Source organism: Formica exsecta, unplaced genomic scaffold (assembly GCF_003651465.1).
Source record: "Formica exsecta isolate Colony F162 unplaced genomic scaffold, ASM365146v1 scaffold1387, whole genome shotgun sequence".
Classification (NCBI taxonomy): domain Eukaryota; kingdom Metazoa; phylum Arthropoda; class Insecta; order Hymenoptera; family Formicidae; genus Formica; species Formica exsecta.
Genome location: NW_021848718.1, coordinates 333,044 through 343,330, shown reverse-complemented (window position 1 = coordinate 343,330; position 10,287 = coordinate 333,044). Strand labels below are relative to the sequence as shown.

Sequence of the window (10,287 nt, the reverse complement as noted above, 5' to 3'; positions counted from 1 at the left end):
ATTTATTACAACATATTTATATATTTATTTTTGGTATTAAATTTTTACATTATATATACATATATATATAATGTAAATATAAAAATGGATCCGAAAATTGATTATGCAACTTTTGCAATGGATTAATTAGCCTCCATAATAAATCTGTATAACGGAGATCGTGCGAGTTTAAATTTTAATAGTTGCAGAATAGATTGTCGCGCGTAAATTCAATTAATTGACAAAAATTCAATCTGGACAGCCGTTGAATAGATTACAACCAGGCGTGGTCGTTACGCTTGGTCTAAATTATGCCTCACCCGTTCCCCGCCGCTCTTTTTCCGCGGTCCTCCCAACGGCGCTTCCGACGGTAACAAATAACACCTTCTTCTTCTGTTTCCGAGTTTCTTCTCTGAAATTTATTTCGACGCAGATGAGATGCAGGCAGAGGATTTGACGATCGTCGAGTTAACGAATTCAAATTAAAGGTAAGGAAAGAGAGAGGAAGGGCGACAGCTCCCTTTAAAGCAAAAAGACCGGCAACCCTCTCTCCCGGTCACGCGACGCGGACCCTTTATTAAACGTAAAAGGGAGAGAAAGTGCGAGAGACATCCTCAACCGCGAGGTGAGGGACTGGCGCAAAACGGCCGCATAAATTATGCTTATGAGCCATTTCGTGTGTTCCGCGCCGCCATTTTTAAATTATACTTTTAAATGTACCCCGCAGGGCACAGTGACCGGGACACCCTCCCTGGTTCATCCCTCGTCTCTCATTCTTCGCGGCGGATCATATACAGTATTATCTCTAGGCGCGTTTGGGGAATGTTTTATCGAACATTTGTTTTTTCATTCAAAGACATTATTTTGTTAAGAACTCTCGCTTATTTCGCGCGCGGAATAAATTTAATTACGACGTCGTCGCATCGCAAGGATCGTCGATGTTAACCGCGAAATGAGATACTCGATTCGCTTTGTAGATCATTTAAACGTAATAGATAGCAATCATATTCTAAGAATGAATCTCTAAGATGTTTCGTAAAGGACGTTGTTAGATATTAAAAGAAGACTGTGATCTATTCTTTCTTTGATATTCTTTCTTTTTTACTTTCTTTATACTTACATTATTTCTAGATAAAAGAGATGCCTTTTAACACAATTTCGAGCAATAATACAAGAATATAATTTATTTAATTTACGTTTAGAAAACCTTTCTCTATTTTTTTTTCTATATAAAAAGTAAATCACATTATTATATTTTAAGAATTATTGTTACTATTACTTCAAGTACTTTATTTTAAGAATATAATTTATTTAATTTACGTTTAGGAAATCTCTCTATTTTTTTTCTATATAAAAAGTAAATTATTACATTTTAGGAATTATTGTTACTATTACTTCAAATACTTTATTTTATTACGAGTCTGAGTCACAAATAATTTTTGAACTATTATCTCCTAATCAATATCCTTGTGAAATTCTTTGTCGTAAAGCACGACGGTTACTGAACTTCGAATAAATTGCGCGACAAAAATCGGCGACATACATCGTCCCCGGCTACCAAAGTAGCTAGTTTCTTCCGCGCGGCGCACGGAAATAACGTTTGTTATCGCAATGAAAGCCAGCGCTCCGCCAAGTACCAAACCGGTGAGGAGACGCTAGCTTGAGATACTGCGTACCCTGGGCCGAGGTTAGCCCCCAGTGTGTCCCCGGATGGAGTTCTTCTCTCCGGACTCGGTTAATATCTTTCTTTTTCGTCCGTTTATATATTGCACGCCGCGTTAGGTTAAAACTATTTTTAAACCGTTTGTCACGTTTATCGTGACCAAGAACCACGGTACGAAACGCCCCATTTTATGGCAATAACGAGTCGCCGTAATACAATAGTTGATTATAACGATCCCCCGTTGTAATCGTCTTACCATTATCGGTAAAAAATATTATTTTATTAAAAAACTTTTTAACGTTTAATTGATGTAGAAATACAATCAGCGCTTTCTTTGAATGTAATCGTACCAAGATTTTACTTCTATGTATTTTGACATTCAAAACATTGATATCGATTTTGATACTCTTGGGGAATGCCAGATGTAAGATTTTAGATTTTTTTTACAGATGCATAAAAAAAAGATTAATACAGTAAAGCAAACTGAGTTTTACATTCAATAGTTGCAAACTTTTCGTACTGTTTTCCTGAAATAATTTATATTGTTGTTGCGAAATAGTTTATACTCGGTACACAAATAAGCATTCCAGAAAATCTCGTGCCCGCTTTAATACAGTTTTCAGTTAACTCGATGTTATAGCGCTCTTCTAACGCAATGCAAATATTCAAGGTAGATAGATTAATTATTTGCAGCTGGTCCGAGCTTTCTCGGGGGCCCACCTCCGTAATAACCAATACATCGTTCTCCCCCCCTCTCTCTCTCTCTCTCTCTCTTTCTCTCTGTCTCTCTTCAGCGTATAGTCTCGAAGGCTTCTTAATAAACTTTGGTTCCCCACGCCGCGTTAGCTAAAATCTTAGACCGATGTAAGCCCCGGAGCCATCGGGCAAGATTACGTATCTCGGCAAAGCGTAAGTGGCTTTCCAACAAAGACCACCCAACCCCCGGTCTGCGAGTACGAAATATATTAAGACAACGCGAAGGCATCCGAGGCGTTTGCCCCCAAATTTCCTCGCGCGCAGAGAATCTTACGAATATATACACCCTTTCTCTTCCCTGTCGAAACCTAAACGATACTTGCTTAAGAGCATATTTTGCTTTTGCGCGCGGTTAAAATTAAATACGGCTTTTCTTATTAATTAATGTTAATAAAATGAAAATAAAAATCTCGCCTTTTTATATAGAGAAGGATAAATAATAATCGTATATGTTTGTGACGTAAAACGTTCTTATTTTTTAAGAAAAAAAGTAACATGTAAAAAATTGTTAATTGTATCCGTGTCAATAAATAAAATACGACGGTATTAAAAGATAATTAAAATTTATTATTGAAAATGCGCATTTTTCAATGTATATTAATCATTACAGAAGTTTATACGCGTATAGCACGAGTAACGCCGAGCACTCTCCGTATTCTCAATGCTATCTGAAAAAGAATTTATGCCAGAAAGACGGCGCGCTATAAATAATTTCCGTATCTCGCAATAAAGTCGCAGTAACTGCGAAAGCGTAACGTCGAGATACTCGATTAGGTCGTCCCTCCCCGAGTCGAACACATTCAAAAAGACGACCAGCAAGCAAAAATGGCGCAACCGCCACGAGTAATCCCAACTCTCATTTCCGTGCGTTCCCTCGTCTCGCGGCCGTCTCGTGCTTGCAAGGGCGATTAAACCGCTCCCATGGAATCCATTAAATGTATAAGGACAACCCCGTGGGTCCTTATACCCGACAAGTCTTGTTCTCGCGTCGAATTTTCTCGCGATGAGAATCCTCGGAGAGAGGAGAGAGCGCATCCTCTACCGGGGAATTAAACGACTGCGGGCGATTCCGGCTTATCGCGATTTCAGATTTTCTTTTCAATTAAGACAGCGAGCGAGACACACATTCGGACCGGACTCCGCTTGTGTTTAATCAGTTTTAAAGAGGATAAATTTTTAACTCTTTCAACATAGGCGAACGTAAGTCCAGCATCTAAGAGCATTACGGTTTACGTGCCCTCGACGAAGTAGCGGAAGCGAAGCGAGAAAGGTATGTAATCCACGGTAATGGCCGATACCTCGCAGTTTTCTGAAAAACTTTCGAGTTGAAGGTGAGTTGTTCTCTTCTCTCTCTCTCTCTCTTTCTTTTTTTTCTTTCACTTGATTTCTCCCCTCGTATGCTACGCCGTGATCTTCTCTGTTTTTTTTATTCGAGTCTTTCGCTCGCCTTTAGTCTCCCCGAGCTCACTACTCGTTTTCCTTGTGATCTACTCGTTCACCTTCGTTTTTCTCTTCGCATCGAAGCTTTAACGATTCTTTTATATCGCCGGACCAATCTTTTGTCGCTACCGTAAAGTGCGATCGTTATAAAGGTGCGTTAAATGCGATATAAAGTACTTTTCTCGATCTTTTTCACTAGGTCAACGGAAAGTCACTATCTCCCATTACGAGGAGAATTGCACTTTGTTTCCATTTTATTTATTTTCATTTCCACATTTAGAAGCGTGCATCTCCCGTCTTGATTATACAGGATGTATCTGAAATGATGCCCTAAACTTTAGGAGGGTATTCTAGAGATCAAAATAAGACTTTTTTTTCTTATGAACATGGGTCCTCAAATTAACCCCCCTCTGAGCTAAAATTCGAAAATGTGTGAAATACGTTTTTATTTTTTCATTTTAGTGGCTTACTTTACTTCATAATTTACTGGGCTATACCAAATTTCAACCTTCTGCCATTTTTTTCTGAAATAGCCAATTTTTAATTTTTTCCCCAAACTTTAGGGGCCTCTAGCTCGGAGGAGGGTACATTTGCCGACCCATGTTCATAGGAAAAAAAAGTCTTATTTTGACCTCTAGAATATGCTCCTAAAGTTTAATGCATCATTTCAGATACACCCTGTATATCCCTGAGTTTATAAAAAGCAACTCTGATTTTCATATTTATTGTTATTTCACCTCAATCTCATTATCTTGAAAAAGATACCCATTTTGGAAGTAACTTATCTGGTTATTATGAAAATGATAATATAACACACAGATAATTATATCTCTTCAGAAAATAATAGAATTAATAATTTTATTAATAATTATTATAAAATTATTAATCCACACTTTGGCAATTTCTTTTATTTCAATTATCGAAAATGTAGTACACGTTGTTTTATTTATTCAATAATGTTGTGATTATTTTATTCGATCTTAATAGGTGATTTCAAGTGCAATAATTGCTATCACACAATGTAATAAATGACTATAAACGTATACATATGTAATGCTTTACCGAACAAAAACTCGAAAATTTATCAATACAAACGCGTAATGTAAAAATTGCGTTTCTTTGCTTCTTCGTAATCGAGTGAGGTTGATGAGATCATCCGTAATTATATGATACTATCAAAGTTTTGCAGTTGCCTATTGAAACAAAGCGGCACGCTCCAATCAGCTATAAATCCGGCTCAATTTGATTAATCCGACCGAATTTGCGTAGCTGTTGCCGCAAACGTTCGCAATCGCGAAAACAATTAAATCACCCTCGAAGCGCACGGTTCCGCGAAATGTGACGTTTCCGCGGGAAGGATAACAATTAATGGCACGTGTAGGAACTGGTGATAATTCAGTGCGGCGGCTAAGATGATCTTTAATCGCGGATCCTCCGTTGCCGCGTTGATGAGATTATCCTCGGTGTGCCAGCGTCCCTTTTCTCGGCCGTAAAAAAGAAGGGCGACTCGCGCTGTCATTTTCTGGTTCCGCGAACCGCAAAAAGGCGCATCGTTGACCACACATGGCGCGTGGCATATCTCGGCGCGGATGCTGCCGGACGAATTTCACATGGATGATTCGCGATGGCGGTCGTGCTCGCTCGGACGGAAACCGAAACGTATTTGCGGAATTACATCCGGAAGCGATCGCCCTTTCCGATCGACTTTCAATTCTTGTTTTTTCTCGCACGTCTCTGCGACCATCCGGAATCGCTGGTTGATCGCCGGTGTATCAGGATAAATTCCAGCATGCGGATCTCCTCGCGTCGATGTAATTTCGAAGCAATTAAAAAGATAGCGTGACTCGGATAATTCGTTTAATTGAATGTTAAACGATGCTGATACATTTCCACGTGCATTAAGATCTTCTTTTAAAAAACGGCGAGAAATTCATGAACCAAGAGAGAGAAAGAGAGAGCAAAAGCACTTAATGCGAACGAATTATTTTCTTGTTAATTTTCATTACTTGGATCAGTTTTTATTTCAAAAACTTCGAATTTCTCTTCCTCCTGTTTCGATTTAGAACACTGAGAGCATTTTGAAGTTGTATACAATTTTTTGTCAGCATCAAGAATATTTATTTTAATTTATTTTAGTTTAAATATATTTGCGATATGTTCGTGTATATATAAATATATAAACAATTATGAGACAGTAACAGATATATTTTTCGATTTTGAATTTTTGAGATTGAGAATCAATGCGTGAAACGTACTTTGTTTTCCAATTCATACCAGTGACTAATGCCGGGATTACGATGAATTTGACGTAACGGGACGTCAAGTATCGAAACAATTTACATTCGAAAATGAATGAATATATCGCAACTGGTCGCACAATGAAAATTAGTTTTATCATAAAGCCTGCCTCCTTCTGTTGAATAAATTCGGAGCCAGATGTGCAAAGTGATTCCAGAAACGTTTAACGCTGAAAAAATAGAATTGCATTTGCATAAGCTACCAGAGAAAGTGTTTCGATTTTTGAAATAATTTTTACTGACGCGATATCGCACGCGAAAATTATTAGGATAATTGATAAAAAACTTCGAATTTCTCTTCCTCCTGTTTCGATTTAGAACACTGAGAGCATTTTGAAGTTGTATACAATTTTTTGTCAGCATCAAGAATATTTATTTTAATTTATTTTAGTTTAAATATATTTGCGATATGTTTGTGTATATATAAATATATAAACAATTATGAGACAGTAACAGATATATTTTTCGATTTTGAATTTTTGAGATTGAGAATCAATGCGTGAAACGTACTTTGTTTTCCAATTCATACCAGTGACTAATGCCGGGATTACGATGAATTTGACGTAACGGGACGTCAAGTATCGAAACTTAACGCGACGTGAAAGCTTGCCAATGTCAAGCTTTGACGTCGCGTTCCGTCAAGTCGGGCTGTTCACGTGACTCTTTCAGCCAATCGACGCTCTCGATTCTTGCACGCACTGCACTCGAATTCAAGTGTAGCATTTGACATTGTGTTGCGCGTTCGGAATACGATTATTTCACAGCAGAATTCATTTGGAACTACCAAAAACTACCAACGAGAACGACAACAAAAACAACGCTTGCGCTTTTCAAGCGTTCAATGCACACTGCTTATGGCACGTTACGGCGATCGTAATTTCACAAGAAACGTTAAACGTTAAGTTCACGTCACGTTACTTCACGTCCCGTTACGTTAAGTTCATCCTAATTCCGGCATTACTTTGTGCTGATGACACAAGGAGAGGTATACGACTCGTTCTTGTTCGGGAAATTGCACTCTACAGTAGAGTATGACGGTATCGCGGTACCGTAGAGATTCGGACCAATTCTGATCACGTACACGCGAGCGATACAATCGCGATGATACAAAACGACTCAAAGATGAAAGGATGCTCGAACAGGAGCTGCCCGTCCGGGCAGCGACGAGGCTCAAAACAGAATAAAAGTAATATCTGACAAGGGTGAGCGTCCGCGAGGACTTACTCCGAGAATTCCTTTTCTCTTCGTTTCGGCTGAGACGAGAGCAACGAGAAACTCGAATGAACAAAGGAGCGCGACAGCCATGACGAGACAAAGATGGAACAATTGGTTTGAGGAAGAGGCGGAAGGCGATGAGGTCTTCGAATTGTGGACGGAAGTACCCTCTTCATTTCTGTATCCTTTGCATTCCGACTTCGGAGGCAAAAAAAGGAGGCAAGAAAATACATCGACAAGAGAGAGAGAGAGAGAGAGAGAGAGAGACTCTCGAGAAAATCTTTCGGCCTGTCTGCAGAAGATTGTAGCCCGCTCGAGACGGTCGAGGGGATCAGAATAGAAACGTCTCGTTCAATCGAAACGGAACGAGCGGATGAAATGTTTGGCTTGCAAGATCATTATCGGATTCGTAATATTACGCAGATTAGGTGCGCTTTTCTTTAACGAGATTTTTTTCATCTTCCCCAATTTTATTTTTAACATTCTAAATTGAGATGTCGAGATTAAATTCACGATAGAACGGATGGTAGAAAAGAAATTTGATGAACTGCACGCAGGAGCAGGGACAATATATGTTTCGCGTTTATTATACGAATGTGGACTGAATTTGGTTAACGAAGACCAAAGTTTATGTTGAATAACAGGCGCCTCCAAGTTTGCGTTCATTAGTGTCGGTCGTAAACGATAAAAGCGACGTTGGCGGAAGTAATTGGTCAAAATTTGATCCGCGCCGCGAGCGAACAAGCCATGTTTCTGCCGCTTGAACTGCAGCTGTTGCTACGAGATGGAATAAAGGAAGGATAATTAATTTGATAAGGTAATTAGAAGTAATGTCAGGCAGAACTGCGCGCCAAGTTTGTTAAGGCATTGGTGCTTCACTCGCAACAGATGTAATAATTATGAATGAGGTATGGGAGGTGATTTGCGATCAATAAAAGTGATCGCCTCAAACGAGTTTTTTTACTTATATCGTAGTACTTTTACATGTCGACTTTCAAAAAGAGCTGCAGATTTCAGCCTGTATAAACATGTTTGTTAATACAAATATATCGTTGTTCTCTTCTTCATTTCTTTCTTCTTAAACTATTCTGACAATAAAAGAATTAAGATACAGAGAGTAATTAATTAAAAGAAAGAAACGCAATTAGCAAATTAAAATTCACAGTATTGAACAGAATACCGAGAACAAAGCGATTTAAAGAGCTTTTCTTTTATACGCGATGAATTAAATCCATTACGTTTTGGAATGTAATATCATTGCAGAAAGATTGAGAATATTTCTACTATTACATTCTTGTCAAATTTCAAATTAAAATTAATAATTAGAAAGGAAGTCTCATTAAAATCCGCGTAGAGTCTGTACAAATTAGTAGACAACGTCCAAACGCCATCGCCACACTTATATCCGTCAGTGGTTTATGATATAATGATGTATCCATCTTATCTGCTAGTTTTCCCACTTAATTGCTAATATTCTGAGCCTATTGCTATTATTATTGAATTTTGAATCTATTATATTAATACATTAAATATTTTAAAAGATTTAATTAGCTGCCATTACGGATTTAATGAATAAAAAATACACAATTTAATACATTATATATAATATATTTAAATTTTTATAGAAATTATGTATGTGTTTCTCATTTCTTTTTAGAAAACGTGATAGAGAAAGTAATAATTATCTTCAATTGCAACATAACTAGAAGCGATGCCTGAATTCCTGGCATATAAATCGTTTTGCTCGGTTCAATTGGTTAGTCAATCTAGATACACGTACCTCCGACACATGCACAACTTTGTAAATTTTTATACACGTGAACGTCGGAAATGGTTTTTCGATATCTCAAATAGTTTCGGAACTTCCCGCCCGTTACGCTTTTTGCATCGTTGAATACATACATCACTCTGTTCGGACGTGTCTAAAAACTCGCTCACTCCCAACTCACTTCTACTCACTTTAACTTACTCTATTAACTTCCCTGATTGTCATGAAGCAGTTGCTCTTACGTGCCAGAGCTGTACCCTTTCCGGAGCATAAAAGATTTTAACTTTAATCCGATTGCATCTTCAATTCTACATATTCATTTATTGTCACACTGGATTACGATAATGTACGATATTTTACGATAGTACTTCTTCTTTTAACGAGAAAGGAAAAGAGTCGTTTGAAATAATTTTAGTACAAACGCGGAGTATAAGAAGACTATCACTTTCCAGTGTTTCTTCTAAGTATATGTGAATACTGCGAGGCGTTCGACCTACTTTGACGAAGTAAAACCGAACTTTAGCGCGAGCTTCTCGTCTCTAACAAGGCTGATACCGAAATTGTTATTCCATAAGAGACATCCTAGTGAAATGGCTCACGTCCAAATCGCTGTGAATCAGAGCAAAACATTCACTCCACAATCTTTTTCAGTTTGCAGCATATATACTTTGATTTGAGATTCGCTTAAGAGGGGCTTATATAAACAGAGACAATCAATTTCATATTATTTACATTGTAAAAAAGAAAAAAAATTTTAGCGCAAGTAATCTCATCGTTCTATAATTTTTGCTTAGCGATACTTTGCAATGGTTCGCACGGATAGAGTTTAGCAAATCGCAATGATAATATCGAGAATTGCGTCAACGAGCGAAAGCGTCGAATACAATTCCGGCGTGAATCCGACCAAACCGAAACTCGATTGTAACAATGCCGTTTCTGCCGATCGTAGAACGGCTGCGAACGATCGCCCATTCTCCAAGAAAATACAGGTATTGCGCGTCCTTTTTCGGATCAGCGGATCTTGGTACTTCACCAAGTAACGAAGCAACTGAAAAGGGCGCAGAAAGATCGTAGGTACCAATGACTCCTTTAACGACTGTTTGGCCTAATTTAGTAGGAACTTAAACGTTTTACGTATCTCCCCTTCTTGGGATGTGATACGGAAGAGC

General features: G+C 38.1%; 1 protein-coding gene across 1 annotated transcript in view; it reads right to left on the bottom strand.

Moving 5' to 3' along the window:
* Nucleotides 1-10,287, bottom strand: part of LOC115246119 — a 108,484-nt gene that overhangs the window by 97,098 nt on the left and 1,099 nt on the right. The gene's annotated exons all lie outside the window — the stretch shown is intronic.